Below are 19,184 nucleotides of genomic sequence, written 5' to 3'. Positions count from 1 at the left end.
CACTAAATGCATGTTGGTGTATGGCATAAATGTTTTCTTAAACTAGAATTAACGAAAACTTAAAATCCCTTAATCGACAAGGTAAACAAGTTTAACGCCATCCTTTTGTGGGACACTTAAACATAGTAGGGAACTCATAATGGGATAAAGGTCACCTAACCGTTATGAGCTAACTAATATGGTTAAGGTAAAATTCGCATGCTTGTGGGATAAAGGTCACCTAACCACTTGTATGTTGATTTTACATGTTTACACAAGTAGGACGACTTGATTTGGGAATCATGAACTTAGGGTCACCGAAGCATGAGAAACAAATAGGCGTTGATGGGATAAATATGCCATGCAAAAGGATTGTATGATCCCATAATTTAGAAGTTGCAAAAGGATTGCAATTGTCATATAAATGACTACCTAGCTAAATCAAATAACGGGATAAAGGTCACCTAACCGAAATTTGACTTACCGTTGGATTCTAATATTTAATAAGTCAATTAAAATTTAAAAGGGTATTGTTTATTAAATTTAAAATCGATAATTAAATGAACTTTGTTAAATTTTGTAGATGGCCGCTAATAACAACAACAACATGCAAAACGCACCTATTAACTTGAACAACCTATCATTAAGGTCTCTCCTCGAGAAAGACAAACTCAACCATACGAACTTTATGGATTGGTTCCGCAATCTTAGGATTGTCCTCAAACTTGAGGATAAGGCGTATGTGTTGGAAGACCCCATTCCCGATCAACCCGACGAGGATGATACGGAAGGCATGGCTTATTGGGATAAGTATTGCGCTGATTCGGTGCAAGTTGCTTGCCTAATGCTTGGGACTATGATACCCGAACTCCAAAAGGATTTCGAGCATCATACTGCATACGACATGATCACGCAATTGAAGGAGATGTTCCTTCAACAAGCTCGTGTCGAGCGCTTTGAAACGGTCCGAGCGCTTCATGCATGTCGTATGGACGACTCCCAATCCGTTTCATCTTATGTCCTTAAGATGAAAAGCCTCATTGATCGCGCAAACCGTCTTAATCTCAACATATCTAATGAGCTAGCCACGGATCTTATCCTAAACTCCTTGTCAAAGAGGTTTGACCAATTTGTAATTAATTACAATATGAATGGGATGGATAAGACCATTGGCGAACTTCATGGCATGCTTAGGACGGCAGAAACTAGCATGGGTAAGAGGGCTTCACCCGTGCTAATGATCGATGATGGTGGGTCCAAAGGTAATAACACCTCTAAGCCAAAGGAGGCTAAGAGGAAAGGACCCGCCCATCATGGCAAGGGAAAGGGGAGGATGGTTACCCCAACCAAAAACAAGAACAAGAAGCAAAAGGTTGCCAGACAAGCAAACCCCAAGGAAGACCCGTGCTTCGGTTGCGGTGAAATGGGTCACTGGAAACGAAACTGCCCGGTCTACCTTAAGGAGTTGAAGGAAAAGAGGGATGCGGGGCAAACCTCAGGTAATATATATATGGTATATATAGAGCTTAGTATTACTTCTTCTAATACATGGGTATTAGACACTGGATGTGGAACTCATATTTGCAATTCTTTGCAGGGGTCAAAAGAAGTGATCATAAGGCGGGAACATCAAGTCTCTATATGGGCAATGGTGCATGTTAAAGCTCAAGGAGATTTTATTTTGAAGCTTCCAAGCGGATTGGAACTTATTTTAGAAAATGTTTTGTATGCTCCGGATTTGTGTAGAAACATTATTTCTATTTCTCGCTTAAAACAATGTGGTTACGTTGTTAATTTTATTGATGATGATATTCATGTTTCTAATGATAATGTATTCTATTTCAAGGCTTCGCCTTTAAATGGAATTTATGAATTGGTTCATGATGACGCATCATCGAGCTCTATATACCATACTAGCACCAAGAAACTCAAAAGGGATTTGAGTGATTCCTATTTATGGCATTGTCGCCTTGGTCACATAAACAAGAACCAAATGCATACACTTCAAAAGAATGGACTTTTGAAATCAAATGAAATGGATTCGTTTGATATATGTGAATCTTGTTTACAAGGCAAGATGACTAAAGCACCTTTCAAAGGGACTTATGAAAGGGCTAAAGATTTATTGGGATTAATACATTCGGATGTATGTGGACCCTTTAAACCCATGACTAGGAATGGTGAAAGATATTTTGTTACTTTCATTGATGACTTTAGTCGTTTCGGATATGTCTACTTATTAAGACACAAGGACGAAACGTTTGAAGCATTCAAAGAATATCAAAACGAAGTACAAAATCAACTCAATAGGACAATTAAGGTACTTCGTACCGATAGAGGAGGTGAATACCTAAGCGATGCTTTCCAAGATCATCTTAGAAGTTGTGGGATTATCTCGCAACTCACTCCTCCTGGAACACCCCAACTAAACGGAGTTTCCGAAAGGAGGAACCGAACCCTAATGGATATGGTTCGATCTATGATGGCTAGAAGCTCGTTACCTCTATCATTTTGGGGTTATTGTCTATGCTCCGCGGCTCGTATTTTAAATATGGCCCCAACCAAGAAAGTGGAACGAACACCTCATGAGATGTGGTTTGGAAAACCTCCATCTCTATCATACTTAAAGGTATGGGGATGTGAAGCTTACCCTAAGCGTTACGTCCCTAATAAGTTGAATGCTCGATCCACGAAGTGTATCTTCATAGGATATCCCAAGAATGATATGGGATATTATTTCTATGATCCATCCGAGCAGAATGTATTTGTTGCTCGGAAGGCGGAATTCCTTGAAACTAAGTTCCTAATGGAAGGAAATAGTGAAAGGAAGATAGATCTTGAGGAGGTTCAAGATCAAGTAGATGATACACAATTGGTTGACACTAGCACTCAACATGAAAATGTTGAGGATGATCAAATGGATGATCAAAATACACAAGACGTTCGCAGATCTGGTAGGATTAGTAATCCTCCTGAGAGATATGGGTTTCTCATGGATGGTTGCTATGTGGTTGATTTGGATGAACTAATAAACTACCAAGATGCTTTATCAAGGATTGATAAAGATAAATGGCAGGAAGCCATGAACGCTGAGATGCAATCCATGTATGACAACCAAGTTTGGGAACTTGTTACACAACCTGCTGGCTCAAGGCTAGTTGATTGTAAATGGCTTTTCAAAATGAAAACCGACATACATGGAAACTTGGATACATATAAAGCTAGACTTGTAGCAAAAGGTTTCACTCAAACTCAAGGGATTGACTATGATGAAACTTTTTCGCCTGTGGCGATGTTAAAGTCTATTAGGATATTACTTGCCATTGCTGCTCATTATGATTATGAAAAATGGCAGATGGATGTCAAGACCGCTTTCCTAAACGGACATCTTGAGGAAGATGTCTATATGGTTCAGCCTGAGGGTTTTGTTGATCCAAAATATCCTAAAAAGGTATGCAAGTTAAAGAAGTCAATCTACGGATTGAAACAAGCATCTAGAATGTGGAATCATCGTTTTAATGAGGAAGCCGTGAAATTTGGCTTCATTAAAAATGGTGACGAAGCTTGTGTATATAAGAAAGCTAGTGGGAGTACTATCATGTTCCTTGTACTATATGTGGATGATATATTGTTATTTGGAAATGATATTCCGGCAATGCAAAGAGTTAAAACTTGGCTAAGTAAATGCTTCTCTATTAAGGATCTTGGAGAAGCACAATACGTTTTGGGGATTGGGATCTACAGGGATAGATCCAAGAAACTGATAGGTTTGAATCAAAGTGCATACATTGAAAAGATCTTGAAAAGGTTCAAGATGGAGAACTCTAAGAAAGGTTTGGTACCTATTCAAAGAGGAACACTCCTTAGTTCATCTCAGTGCCCCACCACGAAAGATGAACAAGAGAGAATGAAGAAAGTCCCATATGCGTCTGCCATTGGGTCAATCATGTATGCAATGATATGTACTAGACCGGATGTGTCATGCGCTCTTAGCCTGACAAGCAGATACCAGAATAACCCAGGAAACAGTCATTGGATTGCTGTTAAAAGTATATTGAAATACCTTAGGAGGACTAAGGATATGTTTCTAATATATGGGTCTGGTGAGGAGGAACTCGCTGTAAAAGGTTACGTGGACGCGAGTTTCCAAACTGATCGAGATGATTCTCGATCACAATCCGGTTATGTCTTCACGTTAAATGGAGGTGCAGTCTCTTGGAAGAGTTCAAAACAGGATGTTGTTGCTTTATCCACTACAGAGTCGGAGTACATCGCCGCATCATTGGCAGCTCAGGAAGCTGCATGGATGAAGAAATTCATCGACGACTTAGGAGTAGTCCCTTCCATTCAGGACCCTCTTGAGATCTTTTGTGACAACGAGGGTGCGATTGCTCAAATCAAGGAACCTCGTGCTCACCAAAAGACCCGTCACATTGAGCAGAGATTCAACTACATAAGGGATGAAGTTGAAAAAGGAAAGATATGTATTCGTAAAGTTCACACGGATCTTAATATAGCAGATCCTCTCACGAAGCTCTTACATGGAGCAAAACATACTGGACATGTTTGTGCATTAGGGCTTCGATATTCTAGTGATTGGTCATGATCTGTTTTAAGTATTGTAACGGAACGAAATTGTTCAAACTCATTAATATTATTATGGTTTAATTTATTTTGAGTTAAGTTCCTATTTTGCATATTTTATCCATGAATAAGCAATTATTCTAAATTCCGTAGTTGATCACATTTGTGGGAACAAGTGTGAGGTTTAGACTATTATGAACTTGGATTGGTATACATTCATGGACTGAATGTGGGGCAAGGTTGCAACCAAGGTTCATAGATATTTGTGGGATACAAATATTGGAAGACCCGCCCTCAAGATTTACTAAATGGAGCCTTTGTGGTTGATCACATGTAGTCTTGAGTAAAGGCGAATATCATTGTATCCTCTGACCTGAGATACATATTGGGTTCGGATATTCACTAAGTATTATGCCTTGATTCTTTCCTTCGCTATTCTGAAATATGGTAGTTCATAAGGAAGAGCTCAGGTATAATGCAAGGTATATATCTAGGACGTATGTAGTCAAGATGGAATTTGTCCCTCTTATTCGTTGAGAGTCAGATGTTTAAGGCCTGAAAAGTTAAATCTAGAAGAGAGTGATCACTCTATATCTCTTGGATTTAACATGACATCTAGGATGAAAGGATATAATGAAAAGATTCACCTATTCATATTCGAGATGGGAACTCGAAAGGGATGATGTTATTGAATGGCACAAAGTCATAACATATTGGGGGTGATGGACGGTCGTTAGGTGGTATCCGTCACTTGCATTAATTTCTTATGTTTCTCGTGCAAGTGGGAGATTGAAGGTTTTTCGTATGCCCGAGAGACATATTAAATTAATGTGGCTAACATGTTATGATCCAAGTCAGGTCATACCCAATAACAAGCTTACCGACACCTTATACGTATTTAATCTTAACGATTGGTTCGTTAAATAAATACGCGACACTTGGATTTTAGAAAATCGGGTTTCTAAAATATTTTCACTTGGGATAAATTATTTGGATAATTTATATTTAATTATTTATAGGTTTAAATAATTATGTTGTGTTATATTTTATAAAATGGTTTATAAAATAAAAGTATCTTAACAAATGCATTATATTTATAACAAGTTTTATATAACTTATAACAAGTTTTATAAATCTTATTATATACTTAAGTAATAGGCAGTTTTTGGGACTCCAAGGACTTCACCCATGCTTATTCTTTGATGCTTTCAATAACACAATTCCATATATGCATGTCCCTTGACTAGAAGCAACACACACATGCAAACAAATCAAGTGATATAGCAAAAAAACTGAAAAACAGTCCCTTGGGAGCTGCTGATTGCCGTGGGCTGTTAGGGTCCTAAAGAGGGTTCTAAATTTAGTTTATGCAAGTTTAATTCAAGTGTAAATAAATCCTAACCAAAGTACAAGGTTGTTGGTGCATAGTTTGGGGTATAACTACTTGAGGTTTCATTGTTTTGGAGCTCCATTCATCATCATCTTCATCATCATCTATCAACAAGCTAGGAGAAGGTATAAACACTTTTCTTACTTGTAGTTTGTAAGTATGTTTCACAACTTGATCCTAATTGGGATTTAACTTTAATTGGTTAAAGGTATACAAGTTCTAAAATGGTAATTAACATGCTTCCGCTTTGATTTGAATCTAAATATAGTTAAGTGTTTTGAACTTGTTAAATCCCAACATATATCATATCCGAAGGGTGTCCCGGAATGATGGGGATATTCTTATATATACATCTTGTTAATGTCGGTTACCAGGTGTTCACCATATGAATGATTTTTATCTCTATGTATGGGATGTGTATTGAAATATGAAATCTTGTGGTCTATTGATACGATTTGATATATATAGGTTAAACCTATAACTCACCAACATTTTTGTTGACGTTTAAAGCATGTTTATTCTCAGGTGAATACTAAGAGCTTCCGCTGTTGCATACTAAAATAAGGACAAGATTTGGAGTCCATGTTTGTATGATATTGTGTAAAAACTGCATTCAAGAAACTGATTTCGATGTAACATATTTGTATTGTAAACCATTATGTAATGGTCGTGTGTAAACAGGATATTTTAGATTATCATTATTTGATAATCTACGTAAAGCTTTTTAAACCTTTATTTATGAAATAAAGGTTATGGTTTGTTTTAAAAATGAATGCAGTCTTTGAAAAACGTCTCATATAGAGGTCAAAACCTCGCAACGAAATCAATTAATATGGAACGTTTTTAATCAATAAGAACGGGACATTTCACTAGATTTGATTGTTCGCATCTAATAAGCATCCGTTCCAGATTAACTAGACATGATTCAAATGTATCACCGAAAACTGAAAAGTCATCCATGAAAACTTCCATGCATTCTTCTATCATGTCGTGAAAAATCGCCATCATGCACCTTTGAAAGGTTGCAGGGGCGTTGCAAAGTCCAAATGGCATGCGCTCGTAAGCAAAAGTACCATAAGGGCACGTGAATGTGGTTTTTTCTTGGTCTTCGGGTGCTATTGGAATTTGAAAATATCCGGAAAATCCATCAAGAAAACAATAATAACTATTTCTGGCTAATCTTTCCAACATTTGATCAATAAAAGGTAAGGGAAAGTGATCTTTTCTGGTGGCGTCATTTAATTTTCTATAATCAATACAAACACGCCATCCTGTTACAGTCCTAGTAGGAATAAGTTCATTTTTCTCATTTGTAATGACAGTCATGCCACCCTTCTTAGGCACGCATTGAACTGGGCTTATCCACGGACTATCAGAAATTGGATAAATTAAACCTGCATCTAGCAGTTTAATAATTTCTTTCTTAACAACATCTTGCATATTAGGATTTAGTCTTCGTTGGCGTTGCACATACGTTTTATGACCTTCTTCCATAAGGATTTTATGTGTGCAATACGAAGGACTTATTCCTTTAATATCATGAATCTTCCATGCAATGGCTGGTTTATGAGCTTTCAACACAGAAATGAGTTGAGATTTTTCATTTTCAGTAAGAGAAGACGATATTATTACAGGTAATTTAGATTCACCATGTAAATAAGCGTATCCCAAATAGTTTGGAAGTGGCTTTAACTCTAATTTCAGAGGTTCTTCTATCGATGATTTATATCGATATCTGTCTTCTTCTTTTAGCATTTGAATTTCTTCTGTTGTTGGTTCATATCCATTAGCCATTAGTGTAGCTAACATTTCAGCTTCATCAATTGGTTCAGTTCCTTCTCCTAAAGAACATTCTCCTGTTCCTTGTAATTCTGGAAATTCTTCTAACAATTCTGCATGTGAGTCTATAGTTTGAATATAATAGCATGTATCATCTACAGATTGCAGTTGTTGCATTGCTCTATCAACTGAAAAGGTAACACTCTCGTCCTCTATACTTAAGGTCAGTTTCTTACCAAACACGTCTATCATTGCTTTAGCCGTGTTTAAGAATGGTCTTCCTAATATGAGAGGAACTTGAGAATCTTCTTCCATGTCCAGAACAACAAAATCTACTGGAAATACTAAAGTACCAACTTTAACTAGCATGTTCTCCATTATCCCTCTAGGATATTTTATTGATCGATCGGCTAGTTGTATACTTATTCTTATTGGTTTCAATTCTCCAAGGTCTAGTTTAGCGTATAATGAATACGGCATTAAATTTATACTAGCACCTAAGTCTGCCAATGCTTCTATTGAACTAAGACTACCCAGAAAACATGGAATTGTGAAACTTCCTGGATCAGATAGTTTTTCTGGTATCTTATTCAACAGCACTGCTGAACAATTAGCATTCATAGTAACAGCCGAGAGTTCTTCCATTTTCTTTCTATTTGAGATTAGATCTTTCAGAAATTTAGCATATATAGGCATTCCTGAAATCACATCAATGAAAGGAAGATTTACATTTATCTGTTTAAACATATCCAAGAATTTGGATTGCTCGGCTTCAAGTTTTTCTTTTTTCATTTTATTCGGGTAAGGAAGTGGTGGTTGGTATGGTTTAACATAAGGTTTATCCTTAATTGTGTTATCTTCATTAACCTTTTCAACTACCGGTTCTTTTTCCTTATCTTGATCAGGTTGTGGTTCTTGTGGAGTAGGAATAGTTTCATCAGAAGTTACAGGTATTTCAGGTGGTTTAAGTGTTGTACCACTTCTTGTGGTAATGGCTTTAGCTGTTTCATTCCAGGGGTTAGCATTTGTATCACTAGGTAAACTTCCCGGTTTTCTTTCACCTATTAACCTTGCTAGGTTACTTACTTCTTGTTCCAAGTTTTGAATAGAAGCTTGTTGATTTCTAAATGCTTGAGCATTTTGTTCATTCGTTTGTTTCTGAGATGTGAAAAACTGCGTTTGAGTTTCAACTAGCTTTGTCATCATATCTTCTAAATTCGGCTTTTTATCATCGGTTTTTGGTGGTTTGTTTTGAAAATTAGGTCTTTGCTGGTTGTAAGTATTGTTGGATACTTGTTGATTGCTAGGACCTTGTTGGTTGTTGTATGGAACATTTCGGTTTTAATTCTGGTTTTGATTGTAAATTGGTCTTGGCGGTTGAAAATTATTCTGATAATTATTTCTAGGCCTTTGGTTTAGATATGAAACATTCTCTCTTTGTTCCATTGTTAGTTCAATACCGAGACAATCTTTGGTCAAATGTGGTCCTCCACACTGCTCACAACTAATTCGTATTGAGTGTATATCCTTAGTCATCTTTTCCATTCGTCTCTCGACAGCATCTATCTTTGCAGAAATGGAATCTAAGTCAAGGCTAGAATCGGCTCTAGCTGCTTTAGATGATCTAACGATATCTTTTTCTTCGTGCCACTCATGTGAGTGGGAAGCAGTGTTATCAATAATTTTGTAAGCATCAGTTTCGATTTTCTTCATAATAGAACCACCAGCTGCTATATCGATGTCTTTCCTTGTAGTGATGTCGCATCCTTGGTAGAATATTTGTACTATTTGACAGGTGTCTAAACCATGTTGCGGACATCCTCTCAATAATTTTCCAAATCTTGTCCACGCCTCATATAGAGTTTCATTTGGCTTCTGTGTGAACGTAAAAATTTCTCCTTGAAGTCTTACGGCTTTAGATGCCGGAAAGAATTGTCTAAGAAATTTTTCAACTAAAACATCTCAGGTATCAATCGCCCCTTCAGGTAACGATTCCAACCAATCTTTGGCTTCTCTCTTTAAAGTCCAGGGAAATAACATGAGATATATCTGCTCATCCTCAACTTCTCTTATTTTAAATAGTGTGCAGATCCTATTAAAGGTACGAAGATGTTCATTTGGATCTTCCTTCGGCGCACCACTAAATTGGCATTGATTAGTCACCATTTGTAGAATTTGTCCTTTGATTTCATAATCTGGCGCATTAATGTCTGGATGAGTAATTGCGTGACCTTGGCCAGTGCGTTTAGCTCTCATTCGGTCTTCCGTACTTAAAGGTTCTGTTACTTCCATAATTGAATTTGTTGAATCTGAATCACTAGAGGATTCTGATTTAATGGTTCGTTCCTCAACAATCTCTGTTTGAATGATTGGTGGTTCCGGAGGAAAAATTAATGGTTCAGGATCTACGAATTGTCCCTGAATATTCTCCGGATTCTCAATTGTGAGGTCGGTTTCAAAAAATGGATTATCGGAAATTTGAAATGGAGTACTTGGTCGACTGGATGACGATTCTATAGAAAAATCAACGGCGGTAATATTTGCTAGATGTCTTGATCTAGTTACAGGTGGTGAACGTACAAAAGGTGGTGAACGTCTTGCTCGGTGCATTCACTGAATATCCTATTAGTTTTTAAAAGGAAAGAAAAATTATATAAGTTATCCAATTAATAGACTTTTCTGATTTTGCCCACGTTTCGAATAGCCAAAAGATGCAGCAGAGGGGCAGGATTCGTTTGGTCTCAATATAATTGAGTACTGTTTGGCTCCAATAACCTGGTCCACGTACAAATCCAACTATTACTACGAACCAGAAAATTTTGATGTCTATCAATTTAACCACTTAAAATAAATTTTCGTAATTTTAAGAAATTTAGATAAGAAGTAGAATAAAAATCTATGTCCTAAACCTAGAATGGCGAGAAATAAGAAAGAAAAAGAGCGCGTCAAGAAATAAGGAAGAAGAAGAAAAGAGTTGAAAAATAAAAGGCGTCGAAAAATAAGAAAGAAAAAGAGTGACTTATAAAACTTTAAAACACTCGACTAACCCAACCTTATTACTACTACTAACTTAAAATTATAATCGCAAATTGAGATTACTAATTGGAATGATAATTGATACATAGGTAAAAGGTGTCTAAAAATATTAAAGCTTGCAAGTAAAACTATATCCCAAATGAAAATAACTTAAAAAGATACTAAAACTTAAAAAGACGTCGCAAAATTCTAAAGCACTTTAATCTTAGTCTAAAGAAAAAGCACTTAAGTGATTTTACGGCAAAGCCTAAAAATCTATAAAAAAAATAACTACGGCAAAAACTATGAATTAATAAATAAATAAGAGCGAAAAATACAAATATTACGCTAAAACAATTAAAAAGGGACAAAATATAAAAATATACTAAAAGTTGTAAAAATTACAATTTTTATAAAAATATTATTTTTATATTATTTATTTAATAAAACTATTAATTTTACAATTTAAATAAACTAATTAAACTAAAAATACAAATTAAATAAATAACACTAAATTAAATTATATAATATATAACCCTAATTAGGGTTTAAATATAATAATAATAATTATAATCCGTAATTAATGCAGGCTGCAGTCAACTGTGGCGTGTCATACGGGCTCATGCGATCGCATGAGTCCTAAGCTACCCGGCCATGCGATCGCATGGGCTAGGGTTTCGGGCCAAAGAGTGGGCTGCTACAGTACCGGATTCGAGTTTCAATATATTTTTTTTTATTTTCTGTTTTTGCTGTAAAATATATTTATAAATTAAATAAAACTTATATTTTTACAAACTAAAAAATAGAAATAAAGAAACTTTATAAAACTTAAATATTTACCAAACTCTTAAAAATATTTATATTTTTGTTTTTCTTTTTATATTTTTGAATATTTAAAACGTATTTTTAAAAAAACGTATTTTTTTATAAAAGTAAACTAAAAAGAAAAATCTTTTTTTTATATATATTAGCGTTGCGCTTCCAGCTTTTAAGCTAGATTGTCCCCGGCAGCGGCGCCAAAAATACTTGATGTTATGCGAGGTGTATATGAAATAGCTTATATTTTACTAGGAAATACTATTAAATATGATACAATTTTACACAAGATATTTATTTATTTATAGAATGGATATACTTAAACCTTGCTACAACACTTATAGGCAGTGTACCTAATCGTACAGTAGTGTAGTTTTTAGTAAGTCTGGTTCGTTCCACAGGGAAAATCTTTAAACAAAGCTTAACGCTATATTAGTTTAAATTTATAAAAATACAAATATATATATAAGTAATATTATTATTATAAAGGGGGTTTTTACCGTTTAATGACCGGTTTGTCGATTTTAAAACTTTAGTCGCAGTTAAAACTAAAATAAAAAATAAATACAAGACTTAATGTAAAGTAAATAACGATAATGAAATTGCGATAAATAAAAGTGCGATAAAATAAACTTGCGATAATTAAAAAGTACGATAATTAAAAGTGCAATTAAATACAATAACAATAAATAAAAGTGCGATAATTAGAAGTGCAATTAAATATAAAATAAAGGAAATTAAATATGAAATAAAAGAATTATGCTTATTTAAACTTCCGTAATCATGATGTTTGACGTGTTGATTTTAGTTTTATGCCCATGGGTTAATTGTCCTTTGTCCTGGATTATTTAATATGTCCGTCTGGTTTTATCCATAACAGTCCATCAGTCATAAATATAAAGTGCGAGTGTCCTCGTCAAATTATCCTTATACCCGAAGTTAAATATTCCAACTAATTGGGGACTTAAACTGTAACAAGGTTTTAATACTTTGTTTAATAATTACACCAGGATGTCGACTGCGTGTAACTCAAGGTTTTAATACTTTGTTATCAATTATGCCAAGTGTCCTTGTACATAATTTCACCCCTGTTTTAATAATTCTAGTGGTTATTAATCCATTCCCGTGTCCGGTTAAATGAACGATTATTCGTATATATAAATACCCTGCCCATCGTATCCGATCGAGTGTATATGGTTATTTATAGGGACGTCCAATTGTAAATCTTTATATTAACATTAACAAATTATCATTTAGTTAAACAAATATAAAGCCCATTAATAGCCCATAGTCTAATTTTCACAAGTGTCGTTCTTTTGTCCAAACCCCAATTATGGTATAAAGCCCAATTAGCCAATTTTAGTAATTAGTCCAACATCATGATTACTTCGTTTTAAGTAAGCATAATAATAACTTAGCTACGAGACATTAAATTAAAAAGGTTGAACATAACTTACAATGATTAAAAATAGCATAGCGTTACACGGACAGAATTGCGACTTACACCCTTACAACATTTGCTAACATACCCTTATTATTAGGATTTAAAATTAAAGTTAAAATATAAATATAAATATTACGTATAGATATATTGAGATAGAAAAAGATGTGTTTTTGTGGTGCACCAAAGCTCGATTTTTATAGGCATGTGGGCTGGAACTGTGCACCATGCGATCGCATGGATTTATGCCTTCCAGGCCATGCGATCGCATGGCCAGCTGGGGAGAGCCACATTTGGTTGTTATCTTCTTCCGACGTTTATTTAAATATAATATAATATATATATTAATTTTAAGAATTAATTATATATTATATTATATTCATATGCATAGTTGACTTGTAATTTTTAGTCCGTTGCGTCGAGCGTTGAGAGTTGACTCTGGTCCCGGTTCTGGATTTTCGAACATCCTTGCGAATAATTTAATATCTTGTACTTTGCGTTTTGTATCTTGTACTCTTGTAATTTTGAGACGTTTCTTATCAATAATTGGAACCTTATTGATTGTAATTTGTACTTTTGAGCTTTTTAGTCGTTTGCGTCTTCAATTCGTCGAATCTGTCTTTTGTCTTCACCTTTTATTATTTAAACGAATATCACTTGTAAATAGAACAGTTGCAACAAAAAGCTTGTCTTTCTTGAGGGATAATGCTATGAAATATATGTTCATTTTTAGCATTATCAAATATTCCCACACTTGAGCGTTGCTTGTCCTCAAGCAATATAGTCTTGAAATACTAGAATCACTTCTTTATTCTTCACACTTTGTACATCAGTGATTTCTTTACGGCGGTATAAACAATGGTAGTAACGTTGTGGTTTACAGTCCCACTTGACTATAAAAATTTAGATCCTTTAAGAAATTGGATCTTTATGAAAACGTTTGATCTTTTTGAAAATTCAATCTAGCTTTTACCCTAGATAAGTTTTCCGGAATAACCCATCACCGGTGTTTGCAAAATATTTTTGTGGGTTTGGTGGGTTTGTATCATATTTAATAGTAAAATATTTTTGTGGGTTTGTATCATATTTAATAGTATTTCCTAGTAAAATATAAGCTATTTCATATACACCTCGCATAACCCCAATTAAGTCATAAATTGAGTGTTGTGACAAATGTATAAATCTTTAGAATTAATTAAATATTATATTATGTTTTTGTGGTGCACCAAAGCTCGATTTTTATAGGCATGTGGGCTGGAACTGGGCATCATGCGATCGCATAGATTTATGCCTTCTAGGCCATGCGATGGCATGGCCAGCTGGGGAGAGCCACATTTGGTTGTTTTCTTCTGCCGACGTTTATTTAAATATAATATAATATATATATTAATTTTAAGAATTAATTATATATTATATTATATTCATATGCATAGTTGACTTGTAATTTTTAGTCCGTTGCTTCGAGCGTTGAGAGTTGACTCTGGTCTCGGTTCCGGATTTTCGAACGTCCTTGCGAATAATTTAATATCTTGTACTTTGCGTTTTGAATCTTGTACTCTTGTAATTTTGAGACGTTTCTTATCAATAATTGGAACCTTATTGATTGTATTTTGTACTTTTGAGCTTTTTGGTCATTTGCGTCTTCAATTCGTCGAATCTGTCTTTTGTCTTCACCTTTTATTATTTAAACGAATATCACTTGTAAATAGAACAGTTGCAACTAAAAGCTTGTCTTTCTTGAGGGATATTGCTATGAAATATATGTTCGTTTTTAGCATTATCAAATATTCCTACACTTGAGCGTTGCTTGTCCTCAAGCAATATAGTCTTGAAATACTAGAATCACTTCTTTATTCTTCACACTTTATACATCAGTGATTTCTTTACGGCGGTATAAACAATGGTAGTAACGTTGTGGTTTACAGTCCCACATGACTATAAAAATTTAGATCCTTTAAGAAATTGGATCTTTATGAAAACATTTGATCTTTTTGAAAATTCAATCTAGCTTTTACCCTAGATAAGTTTTCCGGAATAACCCTTCACCGGTGTTTGCAAAATATTTTTGTGGGTTTGGTGGGTTTCAGATTTGAAAATTTTAGCTCAAAACTTGTGGTTTTGTGTCACCCACTTGCTATCCTTGTATTAGGAAAGCAACACATCCAGTATACTTGCTCCGAATATTACCTTTCGATAAACTACCGTCCGGTTGTAAAGGAAAGCGTTGAACAAGCAACTATTAAGGCAATGTCCCCTGACATGCTTTTAATTATGGTCTATAACGTGTCGGACGCAATTACTATCCTTGGTAGGAGCAATAGTAAAGCTCACCCTTATGATTTTTCGGTCTGGCACAAGGTCCTGTCTTTGACCATGCTATGCAACCACCGTTCTTACGGTTGACACCCGATTTGGTTCAGGTGACCTAATGAATTCCAGGTGAATTCCTAGGATTTTACGTTCAATGGTAATGAACGCATTGAAAAATGGGTTTTCAGAAAACAAATCGGTTTGTAATTTTGATCAAAATATTTTCTCGTTCAAGCTCGAGTTTAGATATCATTGAATTCCATGAGTTTGAATTCTCAATCTTTAAGGTCAATCTCAAGGATTGAGTAATATCAGTCTTAAAAGCTGATTTTTAATCTTTAAGGAGATCATCCTTTCTGGGGATCTGATTCATTAGTCTTATCAAGCTAATTTGCACGGTGCCCCCCCCATTTTACAAGACAGATCCTCTCATGGTTAGGATAAGTCTGACCACTTGGCGACCCTGTTTGATGCTGAGGTCCGTGGATTTCTTGCTGATTTTAGTGATGACTTTTCTAGGTTTTTCGTCAACCTACAGCTGGTCTGGACGACAACTTCATGACCTAAATTAAGAAGCGCGTGTCTTTTTTGGAAGACTTTACTTCCTTTTAATGATGGAATTGATTCATCGTGTAGATCCATCTTTTCTTTTCTTTCATCGGGTAAAACAGTTAATTATCGTCCAAAACAAAAGTATTTTCAATTATTTGTACAAAAATATGTGATATATATTTTGAATAACTCGGTGAAAATTTCCCACACTTGGCTTTTATTTTCCTTTTTGTTCTCCTCTATTCCATTCTTAAATGAATTCTAACATTTTGGTTTGTTTCTCAATTTATGTCCTTTCCAAGGTAACAATAATTTCTGTGTTAACACCTAATTTTATCGTTCATAAATATGTATAAACATGATTTTGAATTCATTCAATTGGAAATTTTGAAAATTTTACTAGAATTGGGTAGTCAGTATATAAGACTAGGGCTGTTCTTTATTATCAGAGAGCACTAGATTCTAATACAACTACTGTTTTACTAGTATGTTTAATGGTAACCAAGTGTTTTAAGTTAAAAATTTTAAAAATCCGAAAGAATTTAACCCCTTCCCACACTTAAGATCTTGCAATGCCCTCATTTGCAAGAAATCAGTAACAATTTAAATTATTGAGGGTGATTAGCGTAGAAATGATTAAATTTTACCAAAGTTTCCAAACATATTGGCGTTTGTTTTCTAAATGATAAATGGTGCACATAATTTGTTCATTCCGTCTCGTTGTTATTTCACATATATTTTTCATCTTGTCGTCAAAATTAGTTGCTTTTGCTGAACTTAATGCCAGTCTTTGAAAATGCGCTGTTTTACCCTGTTTTGTACAATCGACAATATACATACATACAAATATAAACATGCATGGCAATTTGAAATGGGACTTAATATCCCACTTTCAAATCCTAAATGTGAAATATTAGTACAAAATAATAAAAATATTAAACAATACATTAAAGTATCACAATATCATAAGTTTAAACATGAATAATTAAAAACATAAAAACATATAATTCATAAAAATATCCAATGGAACCAAATCAGTCTGGATAGGGGTTCCAGTTCATCTCGTCAGGCGGGTTCCATTGTTGGTTATAGGTGTTCTGATAGGCTTGGTTATAGTCATACCGGTTAAAGGGTGGTCGGATATCGGGGCTGTGTGGCGGAAAATGAGCAGGTCGAGTAGGTACATAGTTATTTGGTACCTGATATGATAGCTGGCTCATGATTTGGTGCTGATGAACTAACCAGCTATCGTGTTGGCGTCACCTATAATCCTCGTATACTCGCTCGGAGTTCCACTGCTCATACATACTATGCCTGGCCGCGTTCGTCATTGCTTCCTCATCTATACGAACGTGGACGTCAAGAATAGCATCTCGAAAGACATCCTTAAACCTTGCTACAACACTTATAATGGATATACTATTAAATATGATACAATTTTACACAAGATATTTATTTATTTATAGAATGGATATACTTAAACCTTGCTACAACACTTATAGGCAGTGTACCTAATCGTACAGTAGTGTAGTTTTTAGTAAGTCCGGTTCGTTCCACAGGGAAAATCTTTAAACAAAGCTTAACGCTATATTTGTTTAAATTTATAAAAATACAAATATATATATAAGTAATATTATTATTATAAAGGGGGGGTTTTTACCGTTTAATGACCGGTTTGTCGATTTTAAAACTTTAGTCGCAGTTAAAACCAAAATTAAAAATAAATACAAGACTTAATGTAAAGTAAATAACGATAATGAAATTGCGATAAATAAAAGTGCGATAAAATAAACTTGCGATAATTAAAAAGTACGATAATTAAAAGTGCAATTAAATACAATAACAATAAATAAAAATGCGATAATTAGAAGTGCAATTAAATATAAAATAAAGGAAATTAAATATGAAATAAAAGAATTATGCTTATTTAAACTTTCGTAATCATGATGTTTGACGTGTTGATTTTAGTTTTATGCCCATGGGTTAATTGTCCTTTGTCCTGGATTATTTAATATGTCCGTCTGGTTTTTATCCATAACAGTCCATCAGTCATAAATATAAAGTGCGAGTGTCCTCGTCAAATTATCCTTATACCCGAAGTTAAATATTCCAACTAATTGGGGGCTTAAACTGTAACAAGGTTTTAATACTTTGTTTAATAATTACACCAGGATGTCGACTGCGTGTAACCCAAGGTTTTAATACTTTGTTATCAATTATGCCAAGTGTCCTTGTACATAATTTCACCCCTGTTTTAATAATTCTAGTGGTTATTAATCCATTCCCGTGTCCGGTTAAATGAACGATTATTCGTACATATAAATACCCTGCCCATCGTATCCGATCGAGTGTATATTATTATTTATAGGGACGTCCAATTGTAAATCTTTATATTAACATTAACAAATTATCATTTAGTTAAACAAATATAAAGCCCATTAATAGCCCATAGTCTAATTTCCACAAGTGTCGTTCTTTTGTCCAAACCCCAATTATGGTACAAAGCCCAATTACCCAATTTTAGTAATTAGTCCAACATCATGATTGCTTCATTTTAAATAAGCATAATAATAACTTAGCTACGAGACATTAAATTAAAAAGGTTGAACATAACTTACAATGATTAAAAATAGCGTAGCGTTACACGGACAGAATTGCGACTTACACCCTTACAACATTTGCTAACATACCCTTATTATTAGGATTTAAAATTAAAATTAAAATTAAAATATAAATATAAATATTACGTATAGATATATTGAGATAGAAAAAGATGTGTTTTTGTGGTGCACCAAAGCTCGATTTTTATAGGCATGTGGGCTGGAACTGTGCACCATGCGATCGCATGGATTTATGCCTTCCAGGCCATGCGATCGCATGGCCAGCTGGGGAGAGCCACATTTGGTTGTTTTCTTCTGCCGACGTTTATTTAAATATAATATAATATATATTAATTTTAAGAATTAATTATATATTATATTATATTCATATGCATAGTTGACTTGTAATTTTTAGTCCGTTGCGTCGAGCGTTGAGAGTTGACTCTGGTCCCGGTTCCGGATTTTCGAACGTCCTTGCGAATAATTTAATATGTTGTACTTTGCGTTTTGAATCTTGTACTCTTGTAATTTTGAGACGTTTCTTATCAATAATTGGAACCTTATTGATTGTATTTTGTACTTTTGAGCTTTTTGGTCGTTTGCGTCTTCAATTCGTCGAATCTGTCTTTTGTCTTCACCTTTTATTATTTAAACGAATATCACTTGTAAATAGAACAGTTGCAACTAAAAGCTTGTCTTTATTGAGGGATAATGCTAT

General features: G+C 34.4%; 1 non-coding gene across 1 annotated transcript; it reads left to right on the top strand.

The window, feature by feature from the left end:
* The first annotated feature begins 9,533 nt into the window (after positions 1-9,533).
* LOC139846002 (small nucleolar RNA R71) lies at positions 9,534-9,640 on the top strand. The gene has a single exon (XR_011758750.1). It is a non-coding gene; the product is annotated as a small nucleolar RNA R71 (small nucleolar RNA).
* Positions 9,641-19,184: the final 9,544 nt, after the last annotated feature.

This window comes from Rutidosis leptorrhynchoides, chromosome 4, assembly GCF_046630445.1.
Source record: "Rutidosis leptorrhynchoides isolate AG116_Rl617_1_P2 chromosome 4, CSIRO_AGI_Rlap_v1, whole genome shotgun sequence".
Lineage (NCBI taxonomy): Eukaryota > Viridiplantae > Streptophyta > Magnoliopsida > Asterales > Asteraceae > Rutidosis > Rutidosis leptorrhynchoides.
This window is presented reverse-complemented; position numbering and strand designations above follow the sequence as displayed.